Source organism: Macaca fascicularis, chromosome 5 (assembly GCF_037993035.2).
Source record: "Macaca fascicularis isolate 582-1 chromosome 5, T2T-MFA8v1.1".
NCBI lineage: Eukaryota > Metazoa > Chordata > Mammalia > Primates > Cercopithecidae > Macaca > Macaca fascicularis.
Genome location: NC_088379.1, coordinates 114,961,211 through 114,981,785, shown reverse-complemented (window position 1 = coordinate 114,981,785; position 20,575 = coordinate 114,961,211). Strand labels below are relative to the sequence as shown.

At 39.5% G+C, this 20,575-nt stretch overlaps 1 pseudogene; it reads left to right on the top strand.

Annotated features, from left to right (window-relative positions):
• The first annotated feature begins 14,585 nt into the window (after positions 1-14,585).
• On the top strand, positions 14,586-15,647 carry LOC102147049 (RNA-binding motif protein, X chromosome-like; annotated as a pseudogene).
• Positions 15,648-20,575: the final 4,928 nt, after the last annotated feature.

Below are 20,575 nucleotides of genomic sequence, written 5' to 3'. Positions count from 1 at the left end.
ATATTATCCTATCAATGATCTTTTTCAAGGGGGTGTTTTTATGGATCATTCATTTATTCACTTAATTAGAGAAATGATTTCATGTGTGCCTACTTTGTGCTGGCACTGTGAGGGTTTAGCAGTGAAGAAATACATGACTTCTGCCCTCACACAATTTCATTTAGCTTACAATTAGGTAAGATAATATACATTACATAGCTTAGGATTACAATTAGCATTATATGATTTTAAAAATACAAATTAAGAGTGAGTTAAACATGATAGAAATTGATTTTTCTTTTACATGAATGGAGTCTGGAGGTAGGTTGCTCAGGGCTGGTAGGAAAACTCCACCATCGTCAGTGACCCAGCATCAGTGACCCAGGCTGCTTCTATGTTGCTGCTCTGCCATCCGCATGCTACTTGTGGTTCACAACATCTGGTCTAAGCTCCAAGCATCCTGCCTACACTGCAGCCAACAAAAAGGAGGGAAAGGGAAGAAGAGCACTTCTCTTAAGGTGACTTGCTGTATGTTCCAGTCACCTCACTAGATCTCATTTGTCAGAACTCAGCTACCTGGCTACAACTAACTGCAGAGGAGGCTGGGGAATGTAGTCTGTTAGTTTGGTGGCTATATGCTCAACTAAAACCCAGACTTCTACTTCTGTTCCCAAGGCAAAGGGGAAGAACTGTACATGGGAGGCAATTAGCAAACCTCTACATATATGGAAACATTTTCTAAACTGCAGGGACCTTTATAAAATTAAAGATCTATTAAATAATGGGATAATGGCTGCATTTATTTGATATTACATCTATTATCTAATGGTTTTCAGTCTTCCCTTGTAGTAATTATTTTTCATTTAGGATCTAGAGTTTTCATTTGATTTCTTCAGCAACTCCAGCATCCCTGAACTTATGCTGATCTTTTTGCTGTGCTTTGGAAAAAAGAAAGCTACATGACTTCATATATATTTTAGCAAATATATTTGGGGGATGCCCAAACCTGGGAGTGAGCCAGGGACTTGTTACATGAAAATTATAATGTTTGGCATTATACATTACACAAAAATCTTTCAAAATACCTCCAAGAGGTGAATAATCTTTGGAGGATAGTTAAATAATTAATATTATAATAAAGATTTTAAAAAGAACCTGTATAAAAAAAACTGGGGAAAATGAAGACACTGTTTTGAATGGAGTTGATTCTTGCACTGTCCACATGGAAAAGGATGAAGCATTGAAATACTTTAATTATGTAAAAATCTCAGATAAAAGTCGTTTTATGTTTTCTTTTACATCTGTGTAACCTAGAAATTTCTTCAATTCTCCATTTTATCGTTTGTGCATGTATCATTCAGTATCCTTGCAGGAAGCAGATAATACAATTAAAGGGGTCAATTGAAATGAGTTTGATGGAGCGACTATTCAAAATGGCTGGGCATGGTTATGAGAAGCAACAAGAAGCAGTGACTACCTAAGGACTAGCGTCAGTGGGAAGCTGTTAGAACTGTGAGGCCTGAAGTGGCAAGTGGAGAGGAAATGACTTTACTGAAAGCTGATGAGAACTGCAGCCATGCCACAAGGCCCATCCAACATGATCTCTGACCCTACATAGAGTCACACAGTCATTGTCAAACCAGACCCTGGCACAGAGAAAGAGGGAGTTGGACAGGAAAGGATGCAGAACATATCCCCCAATTTCTCCATCCTCCAGCTTTCTCTGATCTCCTGATGGTTCCCTGTCATAGAATAGATCTATATGACAAATAAAGAATAACCAGCCACTGGGCGCGGTGGCTCACTCCTGTAATCCCAGTACTTTGGGAGGCTGAGGCGGGCGGATCACGAGGTCAAGAGATAGAGACCATCCTGGCCAACACGGTGAAACCCCATCTCTACTAAAAATACAAAAATTATCTGGGCGTGGTGGTGTGTGCCTTTAGTCCCAGCTACTTGGGAGGCTGATGCAGGAGAATTGCTTGAACCCGGGAGGTGGAGGTTGCAGTGACCCGAGATTGCGCCACTGCACTCCAACCTGGTGACAGAGCAAGACTGCGTCTCAAAAAAAAGAAAGAAAGAAAAAAAAAAGAATAACCAGCACAACTTGTAAAGGTGATTGCAGTCATTTGAACAGACCCTATCTCTCAGTCGTTATCACTGATTAAACAATGCCTGCTGACATCAGTATTATGCATTAATATTCCCAGTCTTGCTGCAGATTAGCTTTTCAAGTGAAAACTTCACACACATACTTTTTATTTCATTTTATTTTTTTGAAACGGAGTCTCACTCTGTTGCCCAGGCTGGAGTGCAGTGGGGCAACCTTGGCTCACTGCAACTTCTGCCTCCTGGGTTCAAGCCATTCTCCTGCCTCAGCTTCCCGAGTAGCTGGGACTACAGGCACACACCACCATGCCCGGCTAATTTTTGTATTTTTAGTAGAGATGGGGTTTCAACACCATGTTGACCAGGCTGGTCTCGAACTCCTGACCTCAAGTGATCTGCCTGCCTTGGCCTTCCAAAGTGCTGGGATTACAGGCGTGAGCCACTGTGCCCAACTGAGAGACACATTTGTAATTTTACAACATGTTATCTATTTTTGTTCTTTTGATTTTGACTATACCTGTCTCTGAAAATGGCCATAGTTTTAGAAAATCACGCTATATAAAGATGTTAGACATAGAACAAGCGCACCTGCACTACTTGAGTTGACTACCAGGATCCATCAGTTGGGTTTTCGCTCTGAATCCTTGTTCTATCACTTCAGTGTTAACTACGAGCTGATGGAATCAGTCATGGATGGCTTAGGGGGGGGTTCAGGAAACTCCAAAATTCTCTCTGTTCTCAAATGGTTCTTCCATCTATTTTTTGCCGTCACATTCTACCTGATGTGATATTCCTGCCATTAGATACCACTCTTCTAGACCAGAAAAATGTAGGGCCTTCTTTGTAAAAGGAAGCCCACCAGGCAAACTAGAAGGAGAGTGAGAGCCATTTACCTTTTTCTATTAGCCAAGAGGTTTTTATGTTTTATGTTTTTCAGATTACTTGGTTTTCTTTTGACATGTTCAATGAAACAAATGTTGAGGAATCTTGGACAGGCAAGATTTAATGTTTGGGACAGAGAGAACAAGCAAATAACTAGGCCAAAATGAGCTGGCAGTGCGAGTGGCCTGCAGACTTAGAGGAAGGAGGTCTGAGAAGGAGGTTTTCACATGTATTGTCAAACTTTTCTTATTTGAGCCTCATCATCAGCCAGTGGCTTACACACAAAATACAGTATTTCTTTTTTAAAAAGTTAAAGCTTATAAAACAAAACAAAAAAAAAACAAACTGAAACCCAGATAAGCTTAAGTAACTTACCAAGAAAAATGGCTCAGCAGGCCAGGCCAACAACAGGAAACCGTAGATCTTCCCCGTAATTGTCGTGTGGCTAAGGGCAGACCACTTTGCTATTCGTGGTTCATTTCCTTTTCCTCCTTGCGGTATAAAAGAGTCTTTGAGAAACACACAGTGAAAAGTTCTAGAAATTCTTTAAAAAAACACCTTGCATAAAATATTAGTAACCTGGCTTTTTAGTCCTTTGACTTAAGCCATCTAAGGCTTATTTTTCTTTCCCTCACTTAGCCTAGGCAAAAACAATGGGAAAAGCAGGAAGAGAACTGGGAGAGACTGCCATTGAGGAGAGCTGGAGCCTGGGCTGAGGGGTGGGGGTTCAGGTACAGCCTCACACTCTTCCAAGAACCTCTGCTCCTTCTGATGCCTGGATTGCATTAGTCAGTTCTCCAAAGAAACAGAACTAATAGCATATATAGAGAGATATATAAGAGGGGATTTATTATGGGAATTGGTTCGCATGATTATGGATGCTGAGAAGTCCCATGGTATGCCATCTGCAAGCTGGAGACCCAGTGGGGTAATTCAGTCTGAGTCCAAAGGCCTGAGAACCAGGGGAGCCAACAATGGAACTCCCAGTCTGAGGCCAAAGGATTGGAAACTAGAGGGTGCTGCTGTAAGTCCTGGAGTCCTTTAAGGCCCAAGAACCAGGAGCTGTGATATGCAAGGGCAGGAGAAGATAGATGTCTCAAGAACAGAGAGAAAATTTACCCTTTCTTTCTCCAACTTTCTATTCTATTTGGGCCCCGAATAGATTGGATGGTGCCCATGCCCACCCATCTTAGTGAGGACAGATTTTCTTTACTCATCTCCTGATTCAAATGCTAATCGCTTCTAGAAGCAACCTTACAGACACACTCAGAAATAATGTTTTACCAGGTATCCAGGTATCTTTAGTCCAGTCAAGTTGACACATAAAATTAACTATCACTCTGGACCGACTAGCGGGGTCATTAACCTCCCTGATTTGCCCAGGACTGAGGAGCTTCTCAGGATATGGGACTCTTAGTGCTAAAACTAGGAAACTCCTGAGCAAACCAGGACAAATTGGTGACCCTATGCCTGTATTCTCTATCTCTCTCTCTCTTTGTTTTTTCCACCAAGACAGAGTCTCGCTCTGTTGCCCAGGCTGGAAGGCAGTGGTGCAATCTCAGCCCACTGCAACCTCCACCTCCCAGGTTCAAGCAATTCTCTTGCCTCAGCCTCCTGAGTAGCTGGGATTACAGGCACGTACCACCACAGCCAGCTATTTTTTGTATTTTTAGTACAAACAGGGTTTCACCATGTTGGCCAGGCTGATCTCCAACTCCTGACCTCAAGGGATCTCCCTAACTTGTCCTCCCAAAGTGCTGGGATTACAGGTGTGAGCCACTGTGCCTTGCCTCTTTTTTTTTTTACACAAGTTAATTTTCAGTTTCCCGTCTAGCTTTAGAAATGATCAGTGTGTTTCCTCATTAAGAACCCCATGTATTTTGGTTTGCATTTAGGGGCTATAGGTACGAAAAACATTTTTTAAAAAATAATAGACTCATGCTCAATAAGGTGAGATGCTCATAGTATAAAAGCATATCAGGAACAGAATATATCCTATGAAATAGCAGACTCAACTCCAGCTGGAGCTTACACAGGGTTATAAATTCACTGAGAAGAATGGCCATGGAACTGCAAGCATTGTTGATATTGTTATTTATCTTTTCACTACCCAATACTCCTTGCTCCACAGGCATGTAAAATTAAATTCACAGAAATTAAATCCCTCCACTGATGAAAAAGGCATCAGGGTGTAAAAAGAAGATTAATCTAGCAATCAAAGACCTCGATGAATGTGCAGAGTGGCTTGGAAGTGAGCAGTAGTTAAAAACAAATGTAACAAAACATAAGATGGAATACTTTACATCACAGTTTTGGCTGAGGCTCCGAAGACTGAGAATGAATCAGTATCTGCCCAATCACCGCTGTGTCCCAAAGGAGGTGCTGGATTGCCTCTTCAGGACATGCTACATGGATGGAGAGAAGATTCCTTGGGGAGATTTGGGGTGTGGGTAACCAATCCTTCCAGCACTGGAGAAAGGAGGAGGCCTGCACAGGTTGTACACGATTCTGTTCACCTGGAAACTTGAAACATGTGCCCTGGAGTTGAGGATGTTAGTTTAATGATACTGACCTACAATTGAGAAGACAAAAAAGGCGAGCCATACCTTCACGCAAGGAGGATGCGTGAGTTTTCCTGCCAAGCAAGTGAGATCACTGGAGTATGGTATGGGGGAGTGGACTCTTGGGGCCAACTTAAAAGTCATCTGGCTGATGGGTGTGGTGGCTCACGCCTGTAATCCCACCACTTTGGGAGCCCGAGGCGGGCGGATCACGAGGTCAGGAGATCGACTCCACGGTTAAATCCCGTCTCTACTAAAAATACAAAAAATTAGCCGGGCGCGGTGGCGGGCGCCTGTAGTCCCAGGCGGGAAGCAGAGGCAGGAGAATGGTGTGAAACCGGGAGGCTAAGGTTGCAGTGAGCCGAGACAGCACCACTGCACTCCAGCCTGCGTGACAGAGCCAGACTCTGTCTCGAAAAAAAAAAAAAAAGTCATCCGGGTGAGAGGGCTGTTTGGACGGCGACGGAACCCCAGTAGAGAGAGGCTGGGGTGGACTGCCAAATGCCCGGGAGATTAGAGTTGAGGTAATTAGTGACCAGCCAGAGAAAAACGACCCCTTCCTTTAAAAAATGTAAACTTCTGAGAAAACTTTCGAAGCACTCTGCTAGGAAAAGTACCAGCTCCAATCAAGTCCCAAGCTCAGAGTGCTCCCATAATACCCGCTTCTCCCGGGGCAGGCTTTGGAAGGGTCAGGAGTGCTGACAAGGATGCTAGGAGAGGGGGTAAAGCTAGTTGGTGAGAAGGAGGGAGAGCAAAAGCTGACCCTTCACATCCCCTCTCGTCCCAGCCAATGCACAAAGCCTTCCAGGTATAAACGGGTTCAAGCTGGGACAGAGGAAAATCTCTACAGTAGATAAAAGTTGGAAATTTTAGTGATTTAATACTACTGGATGTTTTAATTATTCAAATATAACTTATTGGGATAGAAGATGATTGGAGTAATCTTGAAAATTGTGGAAAAGTTATAGGATCAGTCCAATATTTCATCCAAGGAAGAAACAAGATCTTATAATGGATTTAAAGGGACTCATGTGAGAGTGTGTGTGCGGGGTGGGGAAGAGGAAGTGCACCTATTGAGTTCAGCCTGTTTAATAACAGCTGGTATTTACAAAACGCCTACTGCATGCCTGGTACTGTTCTGTTACATGTGATAAGTCATTTAATGTTCACAGAAAATCTGTGAAACAGGCATTATAATTACCCTCATTTAACAGGTGATGAAATTGAGACTGAGAGGTCTCAATTTGGCAAAAAAATTGGCAAAAACATTTGCCAAGTCCACACACTTAATAAGTGGAGAATCTGAGGTTTAAATCTAGGGGTGTATAGCTCAGGAGTTCATACTCCTAATCACACTGTGCTTTGCTTATTGGCTGAGAAAATGGCTACATAAAGATGCTGTGGGACTCAACAGAAAAGGGATTTTTGAATGAGCAAGTTAGAACAATGGTCTAGAAGCAGCAATGGGAGGATCTAAGCACCAGCACTTTGGATCTCCAACTGGAACTTGGGTTCAAAATTATTCTGGGGCTGCAGTGAGTTTTCACCCCCAGCGAGCTCTCAGTTGACCTGGCATGGTGGGCTTCCACTTCTGAATAACAGAGAAGACATTCTCAAAGGTGGGCCCATTTAGGGTTTTTTGTTTTAAACATTACCTAATCTGTTTCATCGTTGTGGTTTTGAATTATTTTGTTTCTGCTCTGGCCCCACTATCTGGGTGACTTTCTTTCCTGAGTCAGCAAGGGGCTAATGATAAAAGCCATCATAATTATTTAATCATGATCCCCTTTTAACTCCAAAATGACACTGCGCTGAACTGAAAAGCTTTTCTGATTAAGTGTCTACTAAATACCATATTTCATTTATAATGCTCACCTTTGTATGCAAGGAAAGTAGATGTCACAGCTCCAGAATGGGCTCAAAACCATTTTATCTGATTAGTTATTCTGATAAAGACTTGATTCCCATAATAAATTGGACATAATGGAGAATACATTCATGAAAAGAGTGGGTAGATACATTTTTGCACAGAGTTTAATTTTCCAATTGTGAAAGTCAGAGAATACAAAGTAAGTTTTCATAAACTGTATTACTTTCTCATGCTTTTTACATTCCTATGATATAGTGAAAGTTATTTTATTGCATGAATGCAAAATTAATGTCAAAATAATGAGGTTGCATTGAGGCTTACAGCAGGAAAACTAAGGAACTCAAATGATTTTTTCCTATCCTGTTAATTCTGGCCATAGCACCTGAAGTGCCCCATACCCTCCTGCCAGTCAGCTGTGAGAAAAAGGTGGCTGGAAATAGTGAGGAATCAGAGAAAAAAAGGTAAGATTGTGAAGTCAAGTTAAAGTTACCTAAGAGTATCATGAGTTCCCCTCCTCTCTCACTATCACCTTTACCTTCCAACTTGGAGTTAAATGCTTAAAAGAATAAAATTTTGATAAGTTCAATAGGAAATTCAAGTTTTTCATATTAATTTTTTTATCATATTAATATTTGCATGTAGTTAAAATGCAAATGATATAAAGCCTCATATAGCAGTCTAAATTGGGTCAAAAATTTCAATTGGGTAGAATATAGGGTTGCAGTATTGTAAACTTAACATAATTGGGGTGAATCTAGTTCAGAACCCATCACCAATTTCTTCGGTTATACTGAAATTCATAATATTGTGAGGTGTATGGTCAAGGGGTTTTCCTGAAGTTCTAAATGTCATAATTAAAAGTGGAAATTTCCCTCTCACCTTTTCATACTTCCCCAGCCATAATCTGCTTCAATATTTTGAACTCTTCCTACTGGTATTGACATTTTTAGATAATAATTCAGATAATTCTAATAGACTTATAGGGATCTGCAAGAGAGGCATTTAATTTTGATTAATGGCATAATGTATAGATAGTTTGTATTTTTAGATAATATTTTGGAATAACTAAAGAGAGTTATCTGGTTGTGATATCTGAATATTATTTGCTGAACAGTTAAGTAGTATACTATAATTATGGTTTCTTTCTTGTATAATTTTTAATTAAATTTACTTATTCAGTTTTTCATATGTTTATCCTCAATTCTTTCCACACACACCATTGGATCTTTCATATATCAATTTATTTTCCAAATGCTCAAATATATCAGAATATCATCTATCTATAATGTAAATTCAAGCTTACCTTTAGTAGCAATTAATTAATATTAGATTTGCTGTACTCTGTTGTTATAACTCCTCCCGCCCCCAAACTGAATCAGAAAACAACAGGGACTAGTCAATTTTAGAGTTTTATTCCATTAAATGACTGGGAAAAGTTCATTGCTTAATGTGTATTTTAACTACCTTAGACTATTATTTTAATTTTTGAAATTAGAATAAAAATAAAATTTTACTCTTGAAAGAGACTTCATTCATTCACTTATTTATTTTTTTAACAGATGTATTCAACAGATTTTTAAAACACTTATTCAACAGCTTTTCATTTAGCAAAATGGCAGTTTCATGTGATTCAAATTAATGCTGTGAGTCTGGCACTCTGCTAGGCACTTGGTCATAACAGTTTTATTCAGTCTCTCACTTTACATAGGGGAAGGAAAAACAAAGCTGTCTATTGATAAAGATTATATTAAGAACAATAAAGGGTAATGCATTTCTAAGAGCTAAACAAAAATACGATTGTTAGTGTACGCATTAGAGGTTTACTTTCTGCAGCGTTATAGTTCCAAAGGCATTTCCTGATACTTTACTGTTCTAAATTTGAGCATGTTGCTGAAGTCCTATGTGATAGGTACTTAAGAGATGAAAAGAAAAAAAAAAAAAAACAACCTCCCTAAAGTATAAACAAATAAAAACATTATAGTGAGAGAGTCTGAAATCATGCCTATTTATTTGCATGTTAACGTGGAAAAGTCTTTAGCCTCCTGGGTAAATTCATTATCTTAATTGGCTCCTGACTAGTTAAGTCTTCAGGAGGATTAAAAAAAAAAAAAAAAAAAAAAAAAAAAAAAAAAAACTACCCTGTGGGTTAAATATATTTGCCGGAAAGTAAGAACTGGAATGAAAGCAACATCTGAATTTCACTCTGAAACCAGAAAATCTAATACAGTAGTAATGATTTAGTCATGCTGCTTTTTCCAGGAATGATCAATAAAAGAGGGGAAGTCGAGTCCTACCTTGAGCCCTGGAATTCAATAAAAAATAAAGCATAAGAGCTGAAAAAGAAATCAGAACTATATTATTTGGAAGCACAGATTGGCAAGAGAAAGTCCAAACAGAGGAGTGTGAAGAGGAATGGAAAGAAACAAAACTGTTCCATTAAAAAGGTGTTTAAGGGGCTTATTCTCCCTCAGTGTGCATGCATATAAATTCCATTAGTGTTAATAGGACCTAAATGCATGACTCAAGAGGAGAATAGAGTGACTTGTGTACATATGGTTACATGAAGTCTAGGAAAAGTCTATTAAAGACGACAAAGGGCAGTTTAGGAGTCTAATAGACTTATAGGTATCTGCAAGAGAGGCATTTAATTTTAATTAATGGCATAATGCATTTTTCTTTTACTAAGGCCAAGAAAAAAAAAAACCTCATGAAAATGACAAAGGGAAAATAATTTTAAATAAGCCCAAACTTAGCTCTCAAAATCATAGCTTAATGCTAAGGAATATATTCTTGCACTCCAGGTGGTAAAATTGATCCCTTGTGCAAGGTTTGTAATTTACATTCAAATTGGAATATTGAGTTGTACAGAGAATTCAGCTCATTATTCCCAGCTTTCACTGTGAGTGTGTGTGTGTGTGTGTGTGTGAGAGAGAGAGAGAGAGATGGGAGAGAGAGAGAGAGAGAGAGAGGTTGATTTCCATAGAAACTAAACTCTAGTCTTTGGTTATTTACAAAAGGGAGCATAATCAAGTCAGATTTTAAAAAATACATAATGGTGCACAAAGTAATAGATGGAAATCTCTTAACTGAGGGAGAAATCTGTTTCTAGGAGAATAATTTGAGATTTCTTTGCTGTAGTTAATACAGTTTCAAGTAAACAATAAAGTTATTTACCCAAAAGAGATAGAAAACTAAGGATGTCTTTCTTTATAGAGAAAATCTGGGGGTTACAAATAAAAAAAATTAAAGAATATTTATTTCATGTAAGCCATAAGAACGTTGAAACCAGGAACATTATAATCCTCCACTTTATTCTTCATAATGCTATGTGTATTAAATAGGTGCTCAAACACTTATGTAAAGAAGAATGCATGAACATGAGGGTGGATTTGAAGAAAATGCAATGTCTTACCTGAAGTGCTTTCTTTGAAGTGTCTCATCTATCCTCTGCATTTGGAAAAAGTTGAATTTAGCACTGAGAAATGCTTTAGCGGGAAATTGAATGCCTAGGCATTTATAGGATCTCTTTTCTAGTAAAAAGAACTACATTTAGGAAGAAGAACATGAGTGAATGCTCTTTTGGGTAAATTTAATAAGAAGCAGATCTTAGAGGGACTCAATATCATACACTTGCATTGCACTTTAATCTTCACTCTATGATGTTTCCAATATTACGGCACTGAAGTCATACTTCTTGCTGTGAACAAGTAATTCTCTAATATTGCTATGTTATTCCCATTCACTTTGTTTTTAGTCATTTTAAAGGGTTCTTTATATTTTAGGATCTAATACAGCATGATTTTTTTTGAAATATAAGGTGTATAAAATTTGTACATTCACCTACTAGCACCAAGGGTGTGTGTGTGTGTGTGTGTGTGTTTGTGTGTGTGTGTGGCTGTGACTATATATCTATGATTGTTACTACCAAATAGCTCCAAGTTAAGAAAAGTTAACTATGAGAAGTCTAAGGAGACTATACAGTGTGTAGTGCCATTTCTTTACTGACGATAGTGCATATCAGGTAGTACCAGAGGGGTGAATTTAAGTTTAGTGTAAATACTTATTAGCACAGGGAATGTAGGGATAGAAGGTGGGGATGGGAAGCCAAAAACTCTCAATACAGTGGGAGGCAGGTGAGCTGTATAGCATAAATGAGGAAATTTATTATGAGGAATTGTATTTATTTGCCATTACTTTTAATGGCAGAAACTGCAATTACTTTTGCACCAACCTAATAAAAGGGCTCTGCAATACCAAGTGTGGTAGGTACATTGTTGCAATCGCTTTGAAAAACTGGGTGGCAATATTTATTAAAGCTGAACATTTGCAAATCATATGAACCAGCCATCTCACTTCTAGGTACTTAAGCAACAGAAATGTTTAGATATTTGCCAAAAGACTCAGGCAAGTGTGTTATAACAACATTTCTAATAACCAAAAAACTAGACTCAACCCCAATAGTCATTAATAATAAGATGAGTAAATAAATTGTGTTATATCAAGTAAATAAATACATATGGGAACAGAAATAAATGAACTACAGCCATCTGCAAAAATATGAATGAATCTCACAAACATAGTATTGAGCAAAGAAGTCAGATAAAGACAAGTCAGTATTGTTTAATTTTATTTATGGAAAGTTAATAAAAAGCAGATCAAATTAAACTAGTAGGTCTCCAATGGGAAAAAGGAGAGGGATTGCGACTGTTTCTTAACCTGGGTACAGGTTACACGGGAGTGTTCATTTTGTGAAAAGCTATAAAGCTGTACACTTACATTTTGTACAGTGTTCTGTTTTTGTATGTGTGTTAACCTTCAATAAAAAATTTACTCTCCTTCTCAAATAAGTATAGATTTTGTAGATTCTTGAAAACTACCTATAAAGGCAGAACTTTAGGAAAACAAGGTGACGCAGAGCTTCAAATAGGAAGAAAAGTTGGGGGAAGTGTGCAGCCAATGCCTCCAATCTGAAATCACTTAGGGGGATAGAATTTGTATTTGGGTAAAACCTTAGGTCATGACAAATCACAATATAGACTGATATCCAAAAGATCTGAGGAGACTTAAGCTTGAGTCAGAATAGATACAAATAAGCATCTGGTAATTTGTCTGATAATGGATATCAAATAAGACCAAAGGCAGGGACAGGCTGGAATGCCAGAGTTTAAAAACTAAAGTTTTGAGGTAGGAGCAGTTTGTCACACAGTAGCTTGGAATTGTCTGCCAAACTCTGCTTGGGTTTAAATGACTCTTGTCCAGGAGTGAGAGTGTGGCAACTTTATATGGGTTATAATTATGTAAAAGGCTAGAGAAAAAAACTACATGATGTAACATTTTATTTATAAGTCATTTACTCATATATAGTCATGCCTTGTATGTGAAAATCTCATTTTTCAAACTATGCTGGGACTTCTACATGTAAAACATGGTGTAACAAACACACCAGCTTTTATTTACTCATTTAATTCTTAGTCTCCCATCAATGTAGGGTTATAATTAAGACTGACGAAGACCCAAAATAAAATTCTTACTGATTTATGGATTCTTTGTGCCTTAGTCCATTCAGGCTGCTATGACAAAAATACCATAGGCTGGGTGGCTTAAACAGCATTTATTTCTCACAGTTCTGAAGGCTGGGGAGTTCTAGATCAAGATGCTGGCAGATTCGGTGTCTGGTAAGGGCCTGCTTCCTAGTTCGCAGACTGCTGTCTTCTCCCTGTGTCCTCACATGGTGGAAGGGGTAAGGGAGCTCTCCGAGGTCTCTCTTATAAGAGCACTAATCTCATTCATGAGGGCTGCATCCTCATGGTGTAATCACCTCCCAAAGGCCCCAGTGTCTATCATCATCACACTGCGGGCTAGGATTTCAACATATGCATTTTGAAGAGCTACAAATATTCAATCCATAACACTATATAAAGAGAAGCAATAATAAAAGCTAACAATTATGGAGTAGTTGCTACATACCAGGCATTGTTCTCAATACTTTACATATATTATTTAATCTTCACGGCTACTTTGAAACTTAGAGGAAAAGGCACATAGTAGTAAAGGACAGAGCCGGGGTTCAAGGCCAGGTTAGTCTGACTTCAATCTTTCTGCTGTGTTATTCTGTCAACTATATTTAGCTATCAGGCTTAAAAATGCTTTGAAATCTCAATGAACATGCCTGTAGGTTTCCCTTAGTTCAGCCCTCAGCAAAAAGAGGTTACCCTTATACCCTACGAGGCCTCTTTTCAATTATGAGAGCTGGAGCATATCCACAGAGAGTAGGCAGAGGTAGATGCATAGGGCAGTGGGAGATTTTTCACTCCAGGAAAGACTAGGTGACCAGCTGTCAAAGACAATATAGTACACAGCTCTCACACACTTGAATAGTGCCCCTTTCTAGATTCTTTCTCTGTGCTGCCAGGTTTCAGCTCTTTCCACTCCTGAAAGGTAAGCTCCAGTTTCCCCTTTTGTCATTCTTGGTGCAAGCTCCAGTAGCTTAATTTATTTCCCCAGTAGTCCATAAAAATAGAGCCCAAAGTTTTCCTCTTTTTGGGAGAACAAAGAAGGGTGAGTCTTTGTGTGTGTGTGTGTGTGTGAGACGGAGTCTTGCTCTGTCACCTAGGCTGGAGTCCAATGACATGGTCTCGGCTCACTGCAAGCTCTGCCTCCCGGGTTCAAATGATTCTCCCGTCTCAGCCTCCTGAGTAGCTGGGACTACAGGCATGTGCCACAACGCCCAGCTAATTTTTGTATTTTTAGTAGAGACAGGGTTTCACCATATTGGCCATGCTGGTCTCGAACTCCTGACCTCATGATCCGCCCACCTTGGCCTCCCAAAGTGTTGGGATTACAGGCGTGAGCCACCACGCCTGGCCGAGGGGTGAGTTTTTAAACACAATTTCTTCTTCTCTACTTTTCAGGAAAGTTTAAAAATTCACGGTTGCGCAGTAGCACTAGTGGCTTCGTGGTTTGGTCCTCAGACCTGGCAGCCGCCACTGGTGGTGAGCTGCTAGGAAGCCTCTGTTGGTGAGCTTGTTGGAGCTTGAACCCATTGTCACCCCTTGACTCACTGGCAAAAAAACAAACAAACAAAAAAGTTGAAGCAGATCGCCCAGGAAAGGTCTTCGTTGGTAGACTTAGTACGGAAACAAATAAGAAAGCTCTTGAAGCAGTATTTGGCAAATATGGACGAATAGTGGAAGCACTCTTGAGGAAAGACCATGAAACCAACAAATCAAGAGGATTTGCTTTTGTCACCTCTGAAAGCCCAGCAGACGCTAAGGATGCAGCCAGAGACATGAATGGAAAGTCATTAGATGGAAAAGCGATCAAGGTGGAACAAGCCACCAAACCATCATTTGAAAGTGGTAGACGTGGACTGCCTCCACCTCCAAGAAGTAGAGGCCCTCCAAGAGGTCTTAGAGGTGGAAGAGGAGGAAGTGGAGGAACCAGGGGAACCCTCACGGGGAAGACACATGGATGACGGTGGATATTCCATGAATTTTAACATGAGTTCTTCCAGGGGACCACTCCCAGTAAAAAGAGGATCACCACTAAGAAGTGGGAGTCCTCCTCCTAAGACATCTGCACCTTCAGGACCAGTTCGCAGCAGCAGTGGAATGGGAGGAAGAGCTCCTGTGTCACGTGGAAGAGATAGTTATGGAGATCCACCTCGAAGGGAACAGCTACCCTCTGGTAGAGATGTTTATTTGTCCCCAAGAGATGATGGGTATTCTACAAAAGACAGCTATCCAAGCAGAGATTACCCAAGTTCTTGTGATACAAGAGATTATGCACCACCACCACGAGATTATACTTACTGTGATTATGGTCATTTCAGTTCACATGGTGACTATCCATCAAGAGGCTATAGCGATAGAGATGGATATAGTCGTGATTGTGACTATTCAGATTATCCAATGGAGGTTCCTACAGAGATTCACATGAAAGTTATGGTAACTCAGGGAGTGCTCCACCTACACGAGGACCCCCGCCATCTTATGGGGAAGCTGTGGCTACGATGATTACAGCAGCTCACCTGACAGATATGGTGGAAGTTGAGACAGTTATTCAAGCAGCCAAAGTGATCTCTACTCAAGTGGTGGTGATCAAGTTGGCAGACAAGAAAGAGGGCTTCACCCTTCTGTGGAAATCCTCAACGTGATTCCTACCGCAATTCAAGCTGTGGAGCACTAAGAGGTGGTGGCCATGGAGGAAGCCAATCTGATAGAGGGGGAGGCAGAAGCAGATACTAGAAACAAACAAAACTTTTGACCAAAATCCCAGTTCAAAGAAACAAACAAAAAGTGCAAACTATTCTGTCATAACTACCCAAGGACTACTTAAAGGCAAAATTGTGTTGCCTTTTTAAAATTCCCTGTTAAGTTCCCCTCCATCATTTTTATGTTCTTGTGAGGAAAAAAGTAAAACATGTTTAATTTTTTTAACCTTATTTATTTATTTATTGTACTTTAAGTTCTAGGGTACATGTGCACAACGTGCAGCTTTGTTACATAGGTATACATGTGCCATGTTGGTTTGCTGCACCCATCAACTCGTCACTTACATTAGGTATTTCTCCTAATGCTGTCCCTCCCCCAGCCCTCCACCCCCTGACAGGCCCTGGGGTGTGATGTTCCCCGCTCTGTGTCTAAGTATTCTCATTGTTCAATTCCCACCTATGAGTGAGAACATGCGGTGTTTGGTTTTCTGCCCTGGTGATAGTTTGCTCAGAATGATGGTTTCCAGCTACATCCATGTATCTGCAAAGGACACGAACTCATGCTTTTTTATGGCTGCATAGTATTCCATGGTGTACATGTGCCACATTTTCTTAATCCAGTCTATCATTGATGGACATTTGGGTTGGTTCCAAGTCTTTGCTATTGTGAATAATGCCACAACAAACATATGTGTGCATGTGTCTTTATAGTAGCATGATTTATAATCCTTTGGGTATATACCCAATAATGGGATCACTGGATCAAATGGTATTTCTAGTTCTAGATCTTTGAGGAATCGCCACACTGCCTTCCACAATAGTTGAACTAGTTTACACTCCCACCAACAGTGTAAAAGTGTTCCTATTTCTCCACATCCTCTCCAGCACCTGTTGTTTCCTGACTTTTTAGTGATCGCTATTCTAACTGGCATGAGATGGTATCTCATTGTGGTTTTGATTTGCATTTCTCTGATGACCAGTGATGATGTACATTTTTTCATGTGTCTGTTGGCTGCATAAATGTCTTCTTTTCAGAAGTGTCTGTTCATATCCTTTGCCCACTTTTTGATGGGGTTGTTTGTTTTTTTCTTGTAAATTTGTTTAAGTTCTTTGTAGATTCTGGATGTTAGCTCTTTGTCAGATGAATAGATTGCAAAAATTTTCTCCCATTCTGTAGGTTGCCTGTTCACTCTGATGGTAGTTTCTTTTGCTATGCAGAAGCTCTTTAGTTTAATTAGATCCCATTTGCCTATTTTGGCTTTTGTTGCCATCGGTTTTGGTGTTTTAGTCATGAAGTCCTTGCCCATGCCTATGTCCTGAATAGTATTGCCTAGGTTTTCTTCTAGGGTTTTTATGGTTTTAGGTCTAACATTTAAGTCTTTCATCCATCTTGAATTAATTTTTGTATAAGGTGTAAGGAAATGATTCAGTTTCAGCTTTCTACATATGGCTAGCCAGTTTTCCCAGCACCATTTATTAAATAGGGAATCCTTTCCCCATTTCTTGTTTCTGTCAGATTTGTCAAAGATCAGATGGTTGTAGATGTGTGGTGTCATTTCTGAGGCCTCTGTTCTGTTCCATTGGTCTATATCTCTGTTTTGGTACCAGTACCATGCTGTTTTGGTTACTGTAGCCTTGTAGTATAGTTTGAAGTCAGGGAGCATGATGCCTCCAGCTTTGTTCTTTTGGCTTAGGATTGTCTTGGCAATGCAGGCTCTTTTTTAGTTCCATATGAACTTTAAAGTAGTCTTTTCCAATTCTGTGAAGAAAGTCATTGCTGGCTTGACGGGGATGGTATTGAATCTATAAATTACCTTGGGCAGTATGGTCATTTTCACGATATTGATTCTTCCTATTCATGAGCATGGAATGTTCTTCAATTTGTTTGTGTCCTCTCTTATTTAGTTGAGCAGTGGTTTGTAGTTCTCCTTGAAGAGGTCCTTGACATCCCTTGTAAGTTGGATTCCTAGGTATTTTATTCTCTTTGTAGCAATTGTGAGTGGGAGTTCACTCATGATTTGGCTCTCTGTTCTTGATATATAGGAATGCTTGTGATATTTGCGCATTGATTTTGTATCCTGAGACTTTGCCAAAGTTGCTTATCAGTTTAAGGAGATTTTGGGCTGAGACGATGGGGTTTTCTAAATATACAATGATGTCATCTGCAAACAGGGACAATTTGACTTCCACTTTTCCTAATTGAATACTCTTTATTTCTTTCTCTTGCCTGATTGCCCTGGCCAGAACTTCCAACACCATGTTGAATAAGAGTGGTGAGAGAGGGCATCCCTGTCTTGTGCCAGTTTTCAAAGGGAATCCTTCCAGGTTTTGTCCATTGAGTATGATATTGGCTGTGGGTTTGTCTTAAATAGCTCTTATTATTTTGAGATACATTCCATCAATACCTAGTTTATTGAGAGTTTTTAGCATGAAGGGCTGTTGAATTTTGTTAAAGGCCTTTTCTGCATCTGTTGAGATAATCATATGATTTTTGCCATTAGTTCTGTTTATGTGATGGATTACGTTTATTGATTTGTGTATGTTGAGCCAGCCTTTCATCCCAGGGATGAAGCTGACTTGATTATGGTGGATAAGCTTTCTGATATGCTGCTGGATTTGGTTTGCCAATATTTTATTGAGAATTTTTACACTGATGTTCATCAGGGATATTGGTCTAAAATTCTCTTTTTTGTGTGTGTGTCTCTGCCAGGCTTTGGTGTCAGGATGATGCTGGCCTCATAAAATGAATTAGGGAGGATTCCCTATTTTTCTATTGATTGGTATAGTTTCAGAAGGAATGGCATCAGCTCCTTTTGTACCTCTGGTAGAATTCGGCTGTGAATCCTTCTGGTCCTGGACTTTTTTTGGTTGGTAGGCTATTAATTATTGCCTCAATTTCAGAGTCTGTTATTGGTCTATTCAGGGATTCAACTTCTTCCTGGTTTAGTCTTGGGAGGGTGTATGTGTCCAGGAATTTATCAATTTCTTCTAGATTCTTTAGTTTATTTGCATAGAGGTGTTTATAGTATTCTCTGATGGTAGTTTGTGTTACTGTGGGATCGATGGTGGTATCCCCTTTATCATTTTTTTATTGCATCTATTTGATTCTTAGCTTTTTTCTACTTTATTAGTCTTGCTCACAATCTGTCAGTTTTGTTGATCCTTTCAAAAAACCAGCTCCTGGATTCACGGATTTTTTGAAGGTTTTTTTTGTTTGTGTTTCTATCTCCTTCAGTTCTGCTCTGATCTTAGTTTTTTCTTGCCTTCTGGTAGCTTTTGAATGTGTTTGCTCTTGCTTCTCTAATTCTTTTAATTGTGATGTTAGGGTGTTGATTTTAGATCTTTTCTGCTTTCTTTTGTGGGCATTTAATGCTATAAATTTCCCTCTACACACGGCTTTAAATGTGTCCCAGAGATTCTGGCACGTTGTGTCTTTGTTCTCATTGGTTTCAAAGGACATCTTTATTTCTGCCTTCATTTCGTTATTTACCCAGTAGTTATTCAGGAGCAGATGTTCAGTTTCCATGTAATTGTGTGGTTTTGCATGAGTTTCTTAATCTTGAGTTCTAATTTGATTGCACTGTGGTCTGAGAGACAGTTTGTTGTGATTTCTGTTCTTTTACATTTTCTGAGGAGTGCATTACTTCCAACTGTATGGTCAATTTTGGAATAAGTGTGACGTAGTGCTGAGAAGAATGTGTATTCTGTTGATTTGGAGTGTAGAGTTTTGTAGATGTCTATTAGGTCTGCTTGGTGCAGAGTTGTATTCAAGTCCTGGATATCCTTATTAACCTTGTGTCTCATTGATCTGTCTAATATTGACAGCGGGGTGTTAAAATCTCCCATTATTATTGTGTGGGAATCTAAGTCTCTTTGTAGGTCTCTAAGGACTTGCTTTATGAATCTGGGTGCTCCCGTATTGGGTGCATATGTATTTAGGATAGTGAGCTCTTCTAGTTGAACTGATCCCTTTACCATTATGTCATGGCTTTCTTTGTCTCTTTTGATCTTTGTTTGTTTAAAGTCTGTTTTATCAGAGAGTAGGATTGCAAATACTGCTTTTTTTGCTTTCCATTTGCTTGGTAGATCTTCCTCCATCCCTTTTTTTTTTTGAGCCTATGCGTGTCTCTGCACGTGAGATGGGTCCCCTGAATACAGCACATTGATGGGTCTTGACTCTGTATCCAATTTGCCAGTCTGTGTCTTTTAATTGGGGCATTTAGCCCATTTACATTTAAGGTTAATATTGTTATGTGTGAATTTGATCCTGTCATTATGATGTTAGCTGGTTATTTTGCCCTTTAGTTGATGTAGTTTCTTCCTAGCATTGATGATCTTTACAATTCGGCATATTTTTACAGTGCTGGTACTGGTTGTTCCTTTCCATGTTTAGTGCTTCTTTCAGGAGCTCTTGTAAGGCAGGCCTGGTGGTGACAAAATCTTTCAGCATTTGCTTGTGTGTAAAGGATTTTATTTCTCCTTCATGTATGAAGCTTAGTTTGGCTGGATATGAAATTGTGGGTTGAAAATTCTTTCCTTTAAGAATGTTGAATATTGGCCCCCACTCTCTTCAGGCTTGTAGAGTTTTTTCTGCCGAGATATCCACTGTTAGTCTCATGGGCTTCCCTTTGTGGGTAACCCAACCTATCTCTCTGGCTGCCCTTAATATTTTTTCCTTCATTTCAACCTTGGTGATTCTGACAATTATGTGTCTTGGGGTTGTTCTTCTCGATGAGTATCTGTGTGGTGTTCTCTGTATTTCCTGAATTTGATTGTTGGCCTGCCTTGCTAGTTTGGGGAAGTTCTCCTAGATAGTGTCCTGAATAGTGTTTTCCAACTTGGTTCCATTCTCTCCATCACTTTCGGATACACCAATCAAACATAGATTTGGTCTTTTCACAGAGTCCCATATTTCTTCGAGGCTTTTTTTTTTACTCTTTTTTTTCTAAACTTCTCTTCTCA